The sequence below is a fragment of the Nasonia vitripennis genome, chromosome 2, assembly GCF_009193385.2.
Source record: "Nasonia vitripennis strain AsymCx chromosome 2, Nvit_psr_1.1, whole genome shotgun sequence".
NCBI classification, from domain to species: Eukaryota; Metazoa; Arthropoda; class Insecta; order Hymenoptera; family Pteromalidae; genus Nasonia; species Nasonia vitripennis.
The window spans coordinates 34481973-34488335 of record NC_045758.1 but is presented as its reverse complement, the minus strand read 5'-3'; the positions used below and the strand labels follow the sequence as shown (position 1 = coordinate 34488335).

General features: G+C 51.2%; 1 protein-coding gene across 4 annotated transcripts in view; it reads left to right on the top strand.

Moving 5' to 3' along the window:
• The first annotated feature begins 298 nt into the window (after positions 1-298).
• The window catches only part of LOC100119412 (cell surface glycoprotein 1), a 59572-nt gene continuing 53507 nt past the window's right edge, over positions 299-6363 (top strand). The window contains exon 1 of one of the 4 annotated variants that reach the window (XM_008218038.4): positions 299-517. The gene's annotated coding sequence lies outside the window, so the exon portion shown is untranslated. Of the gene's footprint in view, positions 518-3200; positions 3745-3991; positions 4092-6124; positions 6333-6363 lie in introns of those variants that run through there. The other 3 variants (XM_001603145.6, XM_032597517.1, XM_008218040.4) reach the window with 3 other exon arrangements.

Below are 6363 nucleotides of genomic sequence, written 5' to 3'. Positions count from 1 at the left end.
TCAATTTTCCCGGCGTCGTTTGTTTTAAATTTCGAAGCGCGGCGCCTGTGCGTGTCTACGAATAAGTGTATAAATAAACAAATTCAAAACCAACGATCTCGTGACTCTCCCTCCCCGGTGCGATATCTCTTGGACGTTGAAGAATAGCCGTGTTATTTTCAATTGCCGTAAACACGGAGGGACAGCCGCGTAATATCGCCCCGCGCGCGATAACCTCCCGTTTTGCGAAGAATATCAGCGCGAAAAGGAGAGCGAGAGAGCAACTTCACGCTCCCTCTCTCGTGCTTGTTTTTATTATTCAGCCGCGCGCGCGCGCGCGCGAGTGACTCATGCGGCTCGCTAATACGGACTATACTGCATCTGAGAGAGAGAAAGAGAGAGAGAGCGAGCGCGCGCGCGCTCGTATGTGTCACTGCGGCTGTCGCCTCGCCTGACGTTTTTCGCTTCTGGAACTGCCGCCGAGAAAAAGAGAGCCGCGGATAGATGCGCCAGAGACAGGATAAAGAGATATTACGCGGTATGTACGAGACAAATTGCCATAGCTCCTAACCTTTTCTCGAAACCTAAGTTTTTTCAATGTATGTACTCGTCTCTTGAAAAATTTCATCCGCCTCCCGAGCTTTCCGGTAAATAAAGCAGAAAAAAGTGATGGTGTACGGAGCTCTCACGCACACCACTAGCCGCAAGTTTACGATCCGCGCACGTCTTTTACGATGTCACTGTCTCGCGTCGAAGGAATGCGATGGGTTTTGCGGCCGCTGCCGGGAATATTATACTCCTATGTGGCTACTGAGAGAGAAAACTCGTTACGTAATGAACCGTTTCCGAGCTTGGATCCACTCGTTTTACGGCGCGCACGTGCCTACTGTATCGGCTTCGACGAGTCTCAATCTCGGCGGAGCTTTATTTTGTCGAGATATTTTTTCAAAAAGGAACTTTCGCGCGCGCCTCACTGAGAGTCACGGAGATTACTACCTGTAATAACGCGTGTGTCGTAAATGTAAACCGCGTTTCTCGGAATACAATTTTTCCTCGTCTATTTTTTATTCACTGTCCAAACAATGAAAAAAAAAAAAAAAATCTCAAAACTCCTACAAGTGTCGATGCCGACCTCTCGGCCCCGAAATATCCCCTTCAATTTGTCGAAACTAGAATATAAGTATAGCGGCGGAGCTCCGCCGATAAAAAAAAAACATACGTCATTCTCCGCGCATTGTCCCTCGTTCCCCCCTCAGGCTGCGTTGAGCCTAATTTTCCTGACCTTAAACAAGAAAAGTCCAACCTTGGAGTGGGAAAAAGCCAGTCGACCGCGAGAAGAACGAGTATTATATATATATATATATATAGGGGGGAGAGCAAAGAGGGCCGCCTTTGCCTTCCGTCACATCTAATAACCTGCCCGAAAGGGCGTCGTCTCTCTCCGTCCGATGAAAAACCTCCGCCGGCGCGTGTACACACGCGCGCGGCTCTTTTCCGAGTTAGAGCCGAAAGACCGGTGTACCCGCGGATAATACACTCGGCTTTTACCCCTGAGTATTGGGCGCGCGCGAGTTTTATGTACGACGTGCGTACATGCGTGTGATGTAAGACACGTGTGCAGCAGCGGCTGGAGAGAGTCGACTGTTCTTTAAGAAAGGAGGGTCGGAATGGGCGGGCTGTTTATCGTTCGGATAATTCATCGAACGTGCGGTAGTGTGTGTGTCGTGATGATTTTTAGTCATGGGACGTCGTTATTCGAATAAAATTTCTCGAGAGCTGACGGAATATACTCACAACGGTTAATTTCAGAGGGTAGAAGACGCGGAAAGATACGAGCCTGTACAGCAAGGATCTCTCGGCTCGGAGGATCGATCCTCGTTATATTCCTCCTCTCTCCTTCGTCTCTCTCTTTTTTCCTTTCTCTCCGCGCACTACTGTACAGGTATACGTGTGCACGTGTAGCCACAGGCCAGAACTAGATATACGTATAGAGAGGAGAAGCGGAGGCCCGCAGAGTTTCCTGGCTGGGAGAGAGAGAGAGAGAGAGAAAGGATGATAGGTAGGTAGGTAGCCGCGCGTCCGAGGGCCCCACCCTAGTAGCCCTCGTGTCCAGACGCAGGCGCGCGCGCGCGCATCCACTGGCTATTCCCCTCTATCGCCACCAGCCAGCTCTGCTGCTGCTGGTATGGGTATACTCTTCTTCTTCTTCTTCTTCCGCGAACGTGTATTTCTTAATTTTCTGTTTTCCTCGCGCGAGCAGCTCGCGAGGGACTTTAATTCGCTAATTACCAGGGTAGCGCTCTTTTTATGAAATAGGACGTTTTTTCGTTTTTGAATTTCCCGCCTTTTTATAAGGCTCCAAAGCGTATAGGTGAGTTTTGTTCATGAAATTTTTCAAACGCAGTGTGCTTTTGCAGAGTATTAAATTCAGCCCGACGAGCCTCTCGTATTTAAACGTAAAACGTGACAGTGAAATTGCAGGGTGAACGCGCTCGTTTATTTTACGCATACAGCGAGCTGAATATTCATTTGAATAGCTGAACAGCTTCAGTTTCAAAGGCAACCTATACTGCGACGTTGATACTATTTTTATTCGAAATCTCGTTTTGCTGCACTGACTCACTTTTCAAAAGAATTAAATCAAATTCTTAATCATCCTACAGTTGTCCCATACACTATTTCCGTCCCCCGAATAAACTCTCGTGTATATATATAGAATTTAACGAAAAGCAAACCGCCTGCAAGTTACAAGTACTAAGTACCCCCATCGGAGCTGCCAAGTCAACAACAAAATTAAACAAACCGAAAAAAAAGAGAGTAAGCAGAGCAGCAGCCTCGTATCCTTTCTTCTCTTTCACTCTCTCGCTCACTACTATCCTATTTCTCACACTCTTGTCTTTCGCACTACATATATAAGCAGCGGCAGCCGCTCCTCCCTCTCCCCCGCACGCCTCCCCGCACATCCTTTCTCTCTCTCTCTCTCGCGAGCGCGCGCGCTCGCAGCGGCTTCAACCACCGCAGAGCAGCATCCCCTCCACAGCAGCCCCTTGAAAACCCCCGTGCCTCTCCTCCCACCGCTAGCATGTGTGTATACAGATATACAGACTGTGAGACGGTTAGAGCGCGAGAGAGTGGAGCGGTGGGGAAGAAAGAGAGAGGGGAACGCGTCCGCCCCTGGCGGCTGCTCCGTCTACCATCTCTCCCTCTCCCGCTCGCGGTAGCGGCCGCGGCGTCCCGGGCCCTCATTCTTTCGCCGACCGTCGCGCAGAGTGCACAGTTGTCTCGTGCGTGTGCAGCGTTTCCCCGCCCGACGCGCACGCCCTTCTTTTTTTACACACACACACAGCACACACACACACACGGCGCAGCACACGGAGCGCGCTTGCAACCTTTTTAACGCCGCTGATTTTTAACCGACACACAGTTTTTACATTCACACACACACACGCACAGGGGAATACATACAGTGCTCAGTGTGAGAAGTACATGCTAACCTTGTGCAGCGGGTCAGTGAGAGCGCGCAGAAACACGACAGTTTTGTACTACATGATCAGCTCTAGTGCCTAGTAGCCCCCGCAACCACCAGACCAACACACGCCGAAAGTGAACTTGTGCGTTGCCGCTGCTTCGCGAGAGTGAGATATTTGAATTTGTGTGCGACAAGTGCGCGCGTAAAACCACACACCCGAGGACCAGGAGACTCTGCGCTGCGCGGATCCGTCAGCCAGCGATCATCCTACACAAGGAGCAGCGGGAGATCCCGAGGTAGGCCTGCAAGCACTGCCCCATTATAATTCGTCTTTTCAGAGAAACGGACGCCACCGCCGCCTTTCTCTCTCTCTCTCTCTCTCTCTCTCTCTCTCTCTCTCGCGCTCCCTCTACTCTAGAGCGGCTTGCTTTCGGATGAGTTCGTGAACGCAAACACGCGCATGCGGAGCAACCCTTGTGCGGCGTTTTATAAAATGCATTGAAAACTGTGCCGCCGTAGCCGCCGCCGCGCTTCCTTTGTTTCTCGCTGCGAGCGCGCGAACGAAAAACCGTTACGATCGCGCGGCGCGGCTTTTCCGGACACGACGCCGCCGCCGCCGTTGATATTCCCTCGTCCTTCGTGAGTAAGTATTAGCTTCTCGTTCCTTTTTCGATGCTGGTCCTCCGGCGCCTCCTTTCTCTTTCGCCGGTCGAACTCGCGTTCTTCCTCCCCCTCGCGCTCCGTCTCTCTCTCTCTCTCTCTCTCTCTCTCTCTCTCTCTCTCTCTCCCAATAGAACGGAGGACGACTTGGTTCTTCTTTTTTCAGCCGCTGCCGCCGAGCGCGCGAGCGAGAGAAAGAGACAGAGAGAGAGAGAGAGAGAGAGAGAGAGAGAGAGAAGCCAGGGATGTGCTAACCGGCGATGTGCGACTGTTCTATACGCGGGATTAACGGGACTCGGCGGTGCGCGAGCCGCCTCGTGCGCGTTACTGCCGGCAACGATTTTGGTTAGATTTCGTTTTGGAAAACGAGCAAAAATCATCCCGGTTCAACCGTTAGACGAACCGCTCCTTATCACCGATAGATGCGCTAACGGTCCGAGTAACCTGTAAGCGATGATGGATCTGCTACTTTTATTGCGATGAGGAGAGTTGTTCAGCTCTCCGAGCGAAAAAAGGAGCAACTCGCGTTATGAGAGATAACCGGGCTTTTCGTTGCTGTTGCCATAGCGACGCACAAAAGGTGCCGGTGTGCCCCCGGCACACACACACACACACCTACGTTTATACAGGGTGCTCGGGAACTATCCTCAATGGGACTTGCTATACGAAATAATTACGTTGCGAGTCATGAGTCATCGTTGGGCGGCTTTGAAATTCCGGGTAACCGAAGCGGACTTTTTTATCAATAAAATACTACCCGTTTAAATTCGAAAAAAACGAACGGAGTCGTGAATCATGCGCCGACTAGACTGTAGCCGAAAATTCACAAAAACTACTCGCCGGCATCGAAAAAAAACGTGGTCCTCGCGAGCCACTATATTCAGCAGCGCACACCCGGTATACCGGCGATTTCGTCGGTTTGCCCTCTCTCTCTCTCTTTCGTCGCGTGTGCACGCGCCCGACCGGTGTGCCCCCCTCGCCATTTTGAAAACGGGCGCACGCAATCGATAGCTGGCTGGCTGCGTGCGCGCGTTCTCTGGCGCTGCTGCTGCTGCTGCTGCTCCCTGTGCGTGTACTGCTCCGCTGGTGCTGGCGCACCGCGAGCGCTGATTAAATTTCGAGCCGGGCGAGAGCATCTTCTTCTTCTCCTCTCGTGGGTGGCTCTCGCTCGATTAAAAACTGGTTTGCCGTTTTTTGTCGGACAGCTGGAATTGGCTTACGTGTTGGTTGCTCGGGATTTTTCGTGTACTTAGATAGCAGAATCGTCGTATATAGTAGAGCGTTTAAATTTCGGAGAGAATTGGCCTTGGCTGTGCCGTGAATTTTCACGCAGTTTGTTGACAAACGCCAGTCTCGTTCAATAAAATAATAAGCTATTGAAAACTGTCGCTCCGAACGAAACAGTAAATGCGAGAAATGAAGTTCGCTTGTATAAAGTTCCTGTCAGCCATTATCTCCAATTTCGCTGTTCCAACAGCGGCGGCAGTGGCAATCTAATCCACGGCTCTCGAATTGATAAAACACTCAATAATGACACGATGTCTCAGTCGAGTAGCGTACATACACACACCTACCGGCTTGTGCACACACGCAGCGGCGCGCACGTGTTCACAGACAGAAAACCGCGCATCCGAGCCGTTGCCCTTCCTCGAAAACCCAACCACCCAAGCGTTTTCCCAAGGATTTTCGAGAATCGGACTAAACTAATACGTATGCACAGGCAGGTTTCGTGAGTTGTGCGCGCGTAGGAGGATTATGCCGAGCGCAGAATTTTTTTTTGCGCGCAGGAAGAGCGACGGCGCCGTCTCGTCGCCCTCATTATTCAGGGAAAAAGTATCGGCACACACCGCCTGTCTCTTTTTCTCTCGTGCTACAGTGCCATCAGCTGAATTCGTGCGTATTACGACAGAGTATAGAGTCTAGCCGGCTGTGCGTTCGCCATCTTGATCTCGCCCCTCTCTCGGTCGCGCGAACCCTCGCCGCGTATATAACACGCGGCGGCGAGAGAGACGGGGATATATAGACTGTATACGCAGGGCGAGTGTCGGGAATCGACCGAGAGACGGTTGCGTGTGTGGCTACGATTTGAGAACCGCGGAGAGGAAGATTCTGCTGGGATGTGCGCTATAACCATTTCGGCCTTGATTAGCTTTTTTTGGGATATTGCTATGTGGTGCAGGCTCATCTGCTTTGTTTTGTTTTCGAGTTGGTCCGAGAATTGTTGGTAAATATGAGGATTAATTTGTAAACATTTG